The sequence below is a fragment of the Chlorocebus sabaeus genome, chromosome 17 (assembly GCF_047675955.1).
Source record: "Chlorocebus sabaeus isolate Y175 chromosome 17, mChlSab1.0.hap1, whole genome shotgun sequence".
Classification (NCBI taxonomy): Eukaryota; Metazoa; Chordata; class Mammalia; order Primates; family Cercopithecidae; genus Chlorocebus; species Chlorocebus sabaeus.
In genome coordinates, this window is record NC_132920.1 from 13,911,201 (window position 1) to 13,923,724 (window position 12,524).

The 12,524-nt window shown below is 39.7% G+C and overlaps 1 pseudogene; it reads left to right on the plus strand.

The window, feature by feature from the left end:
- The window catches only part of LOC140708825 (large ribosomal subunit protein bL35m pseudogene), a 30,792-nt pseudogene continuing 18,268 nt past the window's right edge, over positions 1-12,524 (plus strand).

The following is a 12,524-nucleotide window of genomic DNA, read 5'->3' on the forward strand; positions in this document are numbered from 1 at the left end:
CTCTGTACCATCGGTACTTATCTTACTGCATTGGAACTGCTATATTTTGCATACGTACCTGTCCCCCCCTGTGAATTACAAATTTTTTGAGGAAGATGACAATGTCTTGCTCATTGTTAGTATCGTTGTATGGTACCTCGAACATGGGAAGTATTCAACAAATGTTTGCTAAGTGAATGAAGTTTTGCAGCCGACACTTTTAAAAATGATAAGACATATTTTATTCAGTACTACTTCAGCAGGGGAGAGACCTCAGCGTTACCAGAGCTTAACTGAACTGAACAAAAGACAGGAGCCCTTTTAAATGCTGGGATATACTAAACAAAAGGTACTAAAAGACATTAAGGGTGATTTGTGTGTATAGTTAGGCAATGTGGGTTTGTTAATTGGTGTTTATCTATAGAAGCAATTGGTTCTTGCGTCTTTAGGACAGGAAATACAGCTTTGCAATTTGGGACAAGATGCCCACCAGTTAGGCTCTTACCCTCCTACAAGAACTGGGCAACAGGAGAGGTATCTCTCTGGATGTTTACGTTTCAAAAAGGTGGCTCCCAGGTCCTTGAGGAGCTGTTTCTGGGTGGTAGAGGATTTATATCTCAAACTGAAAAGATTTACAGTTGCAAGCTTTCAAGAGTAAACGCTCTAGAAAAGGAAGGTCAGGGACCTATTATCAGGTGTTGGCTAGAATGAACAGAAAGTTATTTTGGCTTAAAAATTTGAGAAAGCTCTGAGCTTTCTCAGCTAGGCATGTTCAGGAGGTGGTGTTGTCATCGTGGGGACATGGCCTTGAGCTGACAGAACCTGAGCTAGTGTTTGTTCAAATGTCTTAGTACGGAGGGTTGATGAAATGGGTTGTGCTGAAAGTTGCAGTTTGTATAGGCCAAAGTGGAAGCCTAGTTGAAAAGAGGACTCAGAGGAGCCTGACTAAAGTTTGGTCAAGGAGAGGGTCTTTGTCAATAATGCAGGGCAAGGAAAGGTAATTTATGCATGGAAATTCAGGATGAAACCAGAAATGGGGTGGAAATCAGGCATACCTATAAGAATTTAACGTCCAGCACTGGCCGAGAAAGAACTAGTGTTTAGTTAACCAGGTCTGCTATATCTGTTATTTCTACTTAATCCTTTCAATACACCTGTGAGGTCTGTACTGTCTGTATGTTACAATCAAGAGACAGAAGCACAGATATTTTAAATAACATGATCAGGGTCATATAGTTAGTGATCAGTGGAGTTGGGATTCCAACTCAGATTTTTTTTTTACTTCAAATGACCCTGATCATCAGTATTTATTTTAATATTGTTATATAGCAATTTGCTTTCCTCAGAAGTGATTTGCATTAATAACAGTTAAGATTGCTAAGCTGCTTACTAAGTGGCTGATCCTAAGAAGAACATTTAGCCGGGCTTAATAAACATTGAGGAGTGAGAACATAAGAGTGTTACTAGAGCTTTGCTTTCTTAGGGTGGAAATGCCCTCAGTTGTCACTTGAATTCCTGCCAACACCCCAATACATGTGGAAAGGTTGCTCTTAATTATATATGATATATATAATGATCTATATATATAATGAGCAACCTATAATGTTGGAGCTGGAAGGTCTTTAGCCATCAAGCCCAGAATCTTAATTTCTTAGATAAAAAAGCCATGACCCAGAAAGTTTAAGTGATTTACCCAAGTGATTTACTCAAGATCTCAGTCTGTGCATTAGAGAGAGCTGGGCTTGATTTAGCCAAAAATTACTGTGGCCCACTTTGGGGATTTACCCTCAGATGTTGTCATCACAAAATGTATGTATCAAATGTGAAACTGCCACTTCGTTGCCAGTGCATTCTTTTAGCAAATAACCTTAAACGTTGGAATTGCCCTTATGGGGAGATGATGGTACCTCAGCAGTGCCCCTCAGAGCCCAATCAGGTGATTTTACAGAGCTTTCTGTTTTAAACACTTCTGTCTGAAGTGTTTAGTGTGATGCTATAGGTCAGGCAAAAATATAGTAACAGCAACATGACAACAACGACAAAACAACCAACGTGGATAAACAAACGAACCTTAAAAATTTTTTGTCACTACAATGTTTTAACAATTTCAAAGATTGACATAGACCTCTTCCCTTACTTATGTTAACACATATTAGTTTATGCTGTTTTTAGTGTTAAACTACCGGTAAAATGTTTATTCCTTTGTTATAGTCCATTACGGCTGTGCCTTAATTTCATCTTGACAGTTTTCCTCTGCCTTTTTGGCATCCCATTCATTCTGATTACACCAGTGGATCTGTTACCAGAAAGGGGTCCCAACCAGACCTCAAGAGAGGGTTCTTGGATCTTGTGCAAGAAAGAATTCGAGGTGAGTCCACAGAGTAAAGTGAAAACAAGTACTTTAAGAAAGTAAAGGAATTAAAGGGTGGCTATTCCATAGACAGACTAGGGCATTCTCAAAAGCAAGAGGAGAAACACGTCTGCCTTAGGTACAGTGCTTATTTCTATATAACAAAGGAAAAAGTCATGGGGAGATGTACTTTACTACAAGGGTTTGTGACAAAGTATTGTTAATCTTTGTGTAACTACTTTGGAAAGAATATTATCTTTAAAGCAAAATATTATTATTATTATTATTATTATTATTTTATTTTATTTTATTTTTTTTGAGATGGAGTCCCACTCTGTTGCCCAGGCTAGAGTGCAATGGCACGATCTCAACTCACTGCAACCTCTGCCTCCTAGGTTGAAGCAATTCTCCTGCCCACTGCAACCTCTGCCTCCTAGGTTGAAGCAATTCTCCTGCCTCAGCCTCCTGAGCAGCTGGGACTACAGGCATGTGCATTACTATGCCTGGCTAATTTTTATATGTTTAGTAGAAACGGAGTTTCACCATGTTGACCAGGCTAGTCTCAAACTCCTGACCTCAGGTGATCCACCTGCCTTGATCTCCCAAAGTGTTAAGGTTACAGGCATGAGCCACCGTGCCTGACTGCAAAACTTATTCTTAAACTAAGAATGCTTTTGTTTATAAGATATTGGGACATCAGCACATTTCCTGGGTCTGTTATTTCCTGGGTTTGTTAAGTCCTGGGTCTATTCAGTAAACGTTACTAACTTCTTCCCTTAACTGTAAATATCCTATGACTAAAAAGTCTAGCCTCCCAGGAATGCAGCACAGTAGGGTCTCAGCCTCATTTTACCCAGCCCTAATTCAAGATGGAGTCACTCTGGTTTGAATGCCTCTGGCACATTTCCCACCTCCCATTTATAAGGGGAACCTTAATCGTAAAGGTTGCAGAGGGATAGAAATTTATCTTCTGTAGCTTCTTCAGGCTGAACAGGGGCTATGATGTTCCTGCCTAACAATATTTAGGGTCTCTTGTATTTAGAGCTGGGAGGAGTTTAGTCAGAAAGTGTTAGTATGGTGAAGATCATTCAAAATTCTGAGTCCTGATGAAAGATGATACCTGGAAGATTAATAAGTATTTAAGAAAACACTGAGTAAGCTTCTTCTAAATTATAGACAAAGAGTACCACAGCAATATATTCTAGAACTGTAAAGCGAAATCAGTAAAATTGTCTCAAATAAACTAAATAAGACAGCTCTCTATGAACTGGGGAATTGTGGGAACCAAGGTGATATGGGGTTGCTAGCTGATTTCATTATGTGTCCAGAATTAGAATATTAATTCAGATTTTTATGTTACTCATGCCACTTGTTTCTTTTGAGCAGCAACCGGAGATCACTGGTTGGTTCACAGGAATAAGCAGGGTCAGTCTAAATTGCAGAAAAAACTCAAAAACAATGGACGAGACTAGAGTCTAATAACAGGTGTATCATAGTTTGTGAAATGTAATTTTTCTATCTCCAGTCCCTATTTTTATTAAAACAAACCATGGTAGGACTGATTTGTTTGCAAAATAAATTTTAGTCTTATTGTGTGTGGCCTGGTTGTTTGTATAAAGTGAAGCAAGAATAATAATTTGCCATATAGTGTCTTTTGACTTTGATGGAACTGTGTTCTATAATCTAATCTTAGATTAGACTTTTTAAAGGCTTGAGACCAGTCATGGATTTATATGTGCCTGCAAATATGAGTTGGGTAAGTTTCTCTCCTCTGGAGGTCCCAAGATATTTGGGGCTCCAGGGCCTGTCAGAAAGTGACATTCTTTACTTACCACAGGTCAGGAGCCCTGTACAAGGCTCAAGAGTCCTGTACAAGGCTCAAGATATGAGGTCAGTTTTCTTAGGGGCTTTAATTGGCTCTATAAATGAATTTTGATTCCTTAAAGCAGTCTGTTTACATTTGAAAGCATGTCAGTCATTCCAGTCAAAGCCTTGGCAAAATAACTAGTGTCTCCAATTGTGTCTTGTCACAAAGGAAAAAGTCTTACTGGACTTATGTAAATAGCTATATCACTGTAAGTTAAAAATACTCACAAATAGTTTCCAAATTTGGGAGAAATCAGGTAGAGAGAACGAAACGTGCTCTCAATTTTGTTTACAGTAGTATATTATACTCAATTGTTAAAAGCTGTAAATAGCTCAAAATAAAAGTTTTCTTGACTCTGAAAAACAAAACAGAAAGGCAAAAAGTCATAAATAGATTATTTTGGTCTTTTATTAGTTGTCTATGCAATTCCTGTTTTTCTCAATATTTATGAATACATTAGTTTTCCAAGAGTCTTGGAAGTTTTCTTCTATTTTAATGGCATACATTTCAAAGCTGTCAAAGTCCTGCTTTATAAGAGTACTTGTCAGAGTCCTATAGCTGATTATAAACTGCCTTTTGAAGAGACTCAAAACAAGACAATTGCTTGTGGATGACAAAAAGTCTTAGGGCAGCTATAGTCAGAGACACAATTGACAAGAAAATTTGGCTACCCTTGTGGCACACAATAATTTAAGATAACAATTATAACTATTAATGATAACATGTACTAAGTTAGAATTATTGTAGTTTTGCATAATTTTGGAACACATACCAATGACACATATAAATAACCCAAAAAATGTCCGATGCCATTTTGTATTTGACAATACTTCGTATATGATTTTAGTATGTCAAATAAGTCAAATATGCCGTTATTTAACTTCAGGGGACCTCATATCTAAAAGGATTATCAAGTCAGGAAAGATTTAATTTATAATTTGATTTTGGAAAGTTTGTTAAATAGCAAAGGTGTAAAACATGTTATGTTATAAAATAGAATCTCAGGTCACCGTAAGTCATTTATTTAGCCAAAATGATAACTTAAAGATTTAAAAAAGGCAAAAACTTTTACCCATTGATAGAGGGAAGAGTTAGCTTTCCAAATAATGTCTCTTTTCTTGCCTTTCTTTTTTTTCTTTATTCAAAAGGCAAACAAAAATATTTTATATTTAAATATTACATGAAAATCTTGTTCAAAAGAGAAAGCCAAATTTCGCTTTTGTGTTAATGTACTATTAATGTCAAATCCAATTTTTAATAAAATCATACGGACCAAACCTACTCACTCCGAATCAGTTTGACCGTAAAGTAAGATTCTCATAAACCTTTTATAATCCTTTACATTTTTGGTTGATGGCAAGATGGCTGCCTTTGCGTTTGCCAGTGTAGTGAGAGCAGCTTCAGGAATCTTATAGCCCCTGAATGTTTTGGCATCTTCAGCCTACCAAAATTGTGTCAAGAATGCCTCTCTTATTTCTGCATTGTCTACTGGACGTTTTAGTCATATTCAGACACCAGTTGTTTCCTCCGCTCCCAGACTTACCACATCTGTCAGAAACCTGACATGTGGGCATCCTGCAGTGATCTTTAATAGAGCGGCCCCTTTCCTTCCAAGTGTTCTGAAGCTGCCAGTCAGATCTCTAACATTCGTCTGTACACAAAAAGGCAAGAGAAAGACTGTGAAAGCTGTCATCTATAGGTTTCTTCGACTTCATTCTGGCCTATGGTTGAAGAGAAAGGCTGGTTATAAGAAAAAATTATGGAAAAAGACACTTGCAAGAAAAAAAGCAATTGAGGGAATCTGTTCTGCAGTAAAACCCAGAGTAAACTCTTAGATAAAATGATGACTTCCTTCTGGAAGAGACGAAAAACTGGTATGATGATGATCCTTATCAAAGTATTATGATTGAACAAACCTGAAAGTATAGATAGAAGTTTCACTTGTTTCTCAGCTATTGAATATGTATCTTTGTGTACATGATATCTTCGCAAAAATGGGTAAATATAAAACTTCACGTAAATTGTACCAACGAATAGGTAAACATACAGTGCCAATGTTAAACTTATAAAAGTTTTAAAACTTAAACAATTTTTTGCTGAAGAGTAGGTCAGTGCTCTAATCTAACCCTGTTGTGCGTTTTTCCAATATTCAATTTATGGAAAAACTAAACAATATCCTTTTTATTTTAGTCACTTTGTTCACACACAGAATTTCTTTTACAAGATTAATTTTTTACAAACCTTCCACCATTTGCTCAAATTTTTAGCTTTATTCTATCTAACTTAAAATAATTATTCAGCCCTCTTTTCTTCTTTTTTTTTTTTTTGACAGAGTTCTGCTCTGTCTCCCAGCCTGGAGTGTGATGGTACAGTCTTGGCTCACTGCAGCCTCCACCTCCTGGGTTCAAACAATTCTCGTGCCTCAACCTCCCAAGCACCTGGGATTGCAGGCACACACCACCACACATGGCTAATTTTTGTATTTTTAGTAGAGGTGGAGTTTCACCATGTTGTTCAGGCTGGTCTTGAACTCCTGACCTCAGGTGATCCGCCTGCCTTGGCTTCCCAAAATGCTGAGATTACAGGCATGAGCCACCACACCTGCATCCCCCTTTATTTTTTTTGAGATAGAGTCTTGTTCTGTTGCCCAGGCTGGAGTGCAGTGGTGCAATCTCAGCTCACTGCAATTGCCAGCTCTTGAGTTCAAGTGATTCTCCTGCCTCAGCCTCCTGAGTAGCTGGGACTATAGGCGTGTGCCACTGCACCTGGCTAACTTTTGTATTTTTAGTAAAGATGGAGTTTCACCACGTTGACCAAGCTGGTCTTGAACACCTGGCCTCAGGTGATCTGCCCACCTCAGCCTTCCAAAGTGCTGAGATTACAGGTGTGAGCCACTGTACCCAGCCACTTATTTTTCTTTAAGTCAGTTAACCAGAGCTCTTTCATATGTAAACATCACACACATAACACATATAAATACACAGATGGAAGAAGATCTAATAGTTATAATTTTTTTTATTTGCCAGTTTTAAGTTTCTTAATTGGATTACTGGCTTCAGGCTGAAGCCCTTCAAGGAACAGGACCAGAAAGGCATGCAATTTCTAGGGCCTAATAAGCAGGCACAGTTGGAAGTTAAAACAGATCCTCCAAAATTAAAAGTCTCATTTTTATACTGGATCCTTGATCCCCAAAAAGAGAGAATTAGCCCATCCCCTATGGGAGTCTTATCTCTCAGTAGGGCTGGGGACATTTCCATACCTTCCAGGTGGTCAAGAACATGCTTCTCTGATCCCAGTGTGCCAAGTGCAGAGTATTCTTCCCTCATAGCTGCCATTGGCTATCCCTAAAAGTATATGTCCTACCTGGTTATTAGACACCAAGGCTAAAAGCTCTCAAAATGCAAGTGATTTTGACCATTCATTTAACCAGTTTTCACAGACAGAGAGACCAGAAGCCTGAGTGGTAGGAAATTCTTACCTTTTTGCCAGTGTGATAGGTTTCTGAGTTACCTTTCTCTGAGTGGCTTTGATAGTCTTGCTTGTTGCCCCATAGCTGTGGGGTCCAAGCCACGTTACAAAAGAAAAATCGTCTCTTTCCATTTCATGGATGCATAGGCAAAGCCTCTCAGTTTTGCAAGATTCCACCCAACAGGCTATGTGGGGGAAACAAATGAACATTTTCCATTTTGTCCGGAGCAAAATACACATGACAAACATAGATACCAGTCACCCAGTCAGCACCCAGCATCAACCTGGCAAGGCTCAAACTTTCCCCTGTTGGCCCCTGTCAACCCCTGTCATCTTTGATCCACTTAAAGTGGGGTGGAATGACCTCTAACCAGGAGTTTCAACATGTGGTCTCTGGGCAAGATAGAGAAGCGGACAGTTGCCCTGCATGACAGAAAAGATAGTAAAGAGAAAGAGAGAGAGGAAAGGGAAGGGCGAAAAGCATTGCCTGTGGTGGGGCAGGGAGGCGAGGAGCTCAGGGAGGCCAGGGAAAGACCCACCCAGTGCAGCAACACTGAATCAGAAGTCTAGGCAGCTGCTTGTCAGTTGTGAAGAGATCTTCTCCAGCAGGCCCATCAGCTCTCACATTTCCCCCTTTGTCGGAGAGAAAGCTTCCCAGTGTCCGACAATCCTGTACATGCCTAATCCTGTCACCCACAGCCGTCAGCAAAGAGTTCAAGGCAGATTAATCCAAAGAGAAAAGTGGTCAACATCCCATAGTGTCAAATCCATTTTTGACCAAAAGAGGCCTTACTGAGAGGACTCTCTAACCCCTTATGTCTCAGGAGGGATGCTAACCCTTCTGAGCTGGGCCTTTAACCCAACTTTGTCCTTTACTTGGGATGAAATGTATCCTACCACTTATCCAAAGTTGGCCAATTGGTGCTGTGCAGACGATTTTCCTTTGGTTAAGTGGGGGTCTCTCCAGTATCATCCCTTCATGGCTCATCACAGAATATGTTACTGAAAAGGGGGTCCCAGTCCAGACCCCAAGAGAGGGTTCTCGGATCTTGTGCAGGAAAGAATTTGAGGCGAGTCCACGGAATAAAGTGAAAGCAAGTTCATTAAGAAAGTAAGGGAATAAAAGGGTGACTACTCCGTAGAGAGACCAGGGCATTCCCAAGAGTGAGAGGAGAAACACATCTGCCTTAGTTAGGTACAATGCTCGTTTATATATAAGATAACAAAGCAAAAAGTCATGGGGAGATGTGCTCTACTACAAGGACCTGTGACAAAGGATTGTTAATCTCTGTGTAACTACTTTCACAAGAATATTATTTTTAAAGCAAAACTTACTCTTTTTTCTTTTTGAGACAGAGTCTTATTGCAAAACTTATTCTTAAACTAAGACTGCTTTTGTTCGTAAGACAGGACATCAGGACATATCTTGGGTCTGTTATTTCCTGGGTTTGTTAAGTCCTGGGTCTGTTCAATAAACATTATTAACTTCTTCCCTTAACTGTTAATATCCTGTGACTAAGAATGCCTAGTCTCCTAGGAATGCAGCCAGTAGGTCTCACAGCCTCATTTTACCCATCCCCTATGCAAGATGGAGTCACTCTAGTTTGAACACCTCTGACAGATCTCTTGGTGTGGAAACTGTGTGGCATTTCATTCCATTCAGTCACACAGTGGACAGGTGAGTTAGTAGTAAATATGTAGAACAAAGGGATTAGTACTGCCCTGGGTGTATGTGTATGGCGGGGGGTCACTTGTTACTGACTATGGAGCAGGAAGTAAGTAGGATAGCACTGGGTGAGGATGGGATTTTGGGGCTCTCAGGGTACTTACCACAGAAGTCAAAGGCATGTGGGGGACAGAGTGGAGGAAGAGTCCAGTGTTTTATATTCATGAGTCATGGAATAGGCAATGTGAAGCCTCTGGCTTATAAGTCAGGGCCACTTAAAGAAAGGAAATCTCTCCTCAGAAGAGCAAAGTAGACAATCAGGAGAGATTAGCCATACTGTTAAAGAATCTTAAGGGATGGGAATGAGGAACATGGGAAGGCATAGATGCCCCTTCTCTGCATTCCTTAGCACCCTGTGGGTCCTGCTCACGCAGCATTGACCATCAAGTGTGGTTAGGCTGAGTTCCTTATTGGGCTCCCCCTCTAGAATGTACACTTCTTGAAGGTGAGGCCATCGCCAGCACCTAGCCCAGGGCTTATGCTGTACTAAACATTCAGTAGGCATTTGTTTAATGAATATACGTGGTAGATGGGCAGGGGGAGAAACAAAGCATCCATGAGCACAGATGTTGGAAAGTAGAGAGAAAGCTTTGCTAATGATTTTATTTTTATCTTTTTATTATGGAAAAAGTTTAAGCATATTCAAAAGTAGAGAAAATGGTATAATGAATCCCTTTTTACTTATCATTCAGCCTCAACAGTGATCAACACATGGCCAGTCTTGCTTCGTTTATCTGCCCCCCTCCCCATTGGATTATTTTGAAACAAAGCCCAGATGTCATATTATTTCATCTGTGAAACCCCAGTATGTATCTTCAAAACATTGAAGAGACTTGCCTTTATATAATATGACCACAATGTCATTATCACACCAGAAAACAATTGCAGAGTAATTCCTTACTGTCACGAAATATTGGTATTCAAATTTCCCTTATTGTCCTGTAAATTTCCCCCTTCCCCATTGGTCAGTTAGAATTAGAATCCAAACAAGGACTACTCATGTATTTAACTAATAAATCTCTTAGGCTTCTTTTAGTCTCTAGCAAGCTTGTCTAACCTGTGGCCTGTCGGCCACATGCTGCCAGGACAGCTTTGAATGTGGTTCAACACAAATTCATAAACTTTCTGAAAACATTATGAGATTTCAAAATTTAAATTTAAATTAAATTTAATTTTTTGTAGCTCTTTGGATATCATTAGCATTAGTGTATTTTATGTGTTGCCCAAGACAATTCTCCTTACAGTGTGGCACAGGAAACTGAAAGATTGGGCATCCTTGATCTGTGGGTTCACCCTTCTTTTTTTCCTTGCAATTTATTTATTGAAGAAACTGGATCCTTTGTCCTGTAGAATTTCCCACAGTCAGAATTTTAACTAACTACATCCCCATGTACTTTAATTCATTTTTCTGTCTGCTGTATTTGCTATGAACAGGTAATAGGAACCTGAGGTTTGATTGTATTTTCAGATTTTTGGCAAGGCGGCCTATGAAGGTGGGGGTGCCGTACGCTTCCCACTTAATGGCATCAGGAGGCACCGTTGCCTTGTCCCTCCCTTTGTTGTGTGAAGCCCCATCAGTGAGCACAGGTGTTGTAAGCCTGACCCGTGTGTCATCCGCCTCCTTATCTGCTTTTTGCTTTGTGATTTTGGCAGCCATTGGTAATTAATTTCTAGGTTAGGGGTTAGTAAACTTTAAAGGGCCAGATAGTAAATAGTTTTGGCTTTGAGGGTCAATATGGTCTCTGTCATTGTAGTAGGAATGCAGCCTTGGACAGTATGTGCATGAATGGGCACAACTGCATGCCTATAAAACATTTACCAGATTAGATTTGACTTACTGGGAGTTATCTGCCAACTCCTGATCTAGATTATTTTACTAAGGATTACAACATAATACAGTTCCATCATCATTGGTTGAAATGCTTCTATAAAGAATTTTACCTCATCAATTATTTGGTTACTTTAAAGGCATAACAGAAAGGAAGCTGCATATAAAGAAAAGGCAGAATAAATTCTTGTGTCTTTCCCTTGGTTATTTGGTTTCAGAGTGGGTTATTTTCCTCACATCTTCCGAAGCAGTTCATTTTGTTTTTTTAAGTATCATCATGAAATCATGGCTTTTCGACATACTTGGTGTTTCAGTCTTTCTAGACTTAGGTACTGTGGGTATACAGGAGGAGCCCCATGGCTGGTGTCGGTTAACAGTTGCACTGCAACCACAGGGCCTTTGATGCATTATGTGCTGCATGGCAGAATGGTTTCCATGTCTCAGTTGTACTGTTACTATAAATTCTATGAGTGGTCTCTGTCTGCAGCTTTACGATCCATGATGGTGCCATTTTAAAAAAGTTTTATTAGGCCAGGTGCAGTGTGGCTCACATCTGTAATCGCAGCACTTTGGGAGGTTGAGGTGGGAGGATTGCTTGAGGCCAGGAGTTCAAGACCAGCGTGGGCAACATAGCAAGACCTTATCTCTGTGCCCTCCCCGTTTTCATACCTTTATTATGTATGAAAATATATTGTTTTCAAATTCAGAAATTTGATTCTTTCTAACAGTTCTACATAATATTTAAAATTTCCATGGGCTAAAACTTTATTTTGCTCCCACATTTGAGTGAGAATGTGCAGTACTTCTCTTTCTGTGCCTGGCTTATTTCACTTCACATAATGTCCTTCAGACTTATTCATATTGCTGCAGATGACAAGATTTCATTCTTTCTTAGGGCTGAATACCTACCACATTTTAAAATCCATTCATCTGTTGATGGCCACTTGATTCCAAATATTAGCTATTGTAATAGTGACTAGCTATCTATTTTTATCTTCTGCTGCATACTCTCTCTGCTTTGGCCTAATATTTCCTGACTGTTATTTGCTTTTTTATTTTTTGAGATGGAGTCTTGTTCTTGTCATCCAGGCTGAAGTGCAATGGTGTGATCTACGCTCACTGCAACCTCCACCTCCTGGGTTCAATCGATTCTCCTGCCTCAGCCTCCCTAGTAGCTGGGATTACAGATGCATGCCACCACGCCCGGCTAATTTTTGTATTTTCAGTAGAGGCGGGCATTCACCGTGTTGGCCAGGTTGGTCTCAAACTCCTGACCTCAGGTGATCCACCCGTCTTCGCCTCCCAG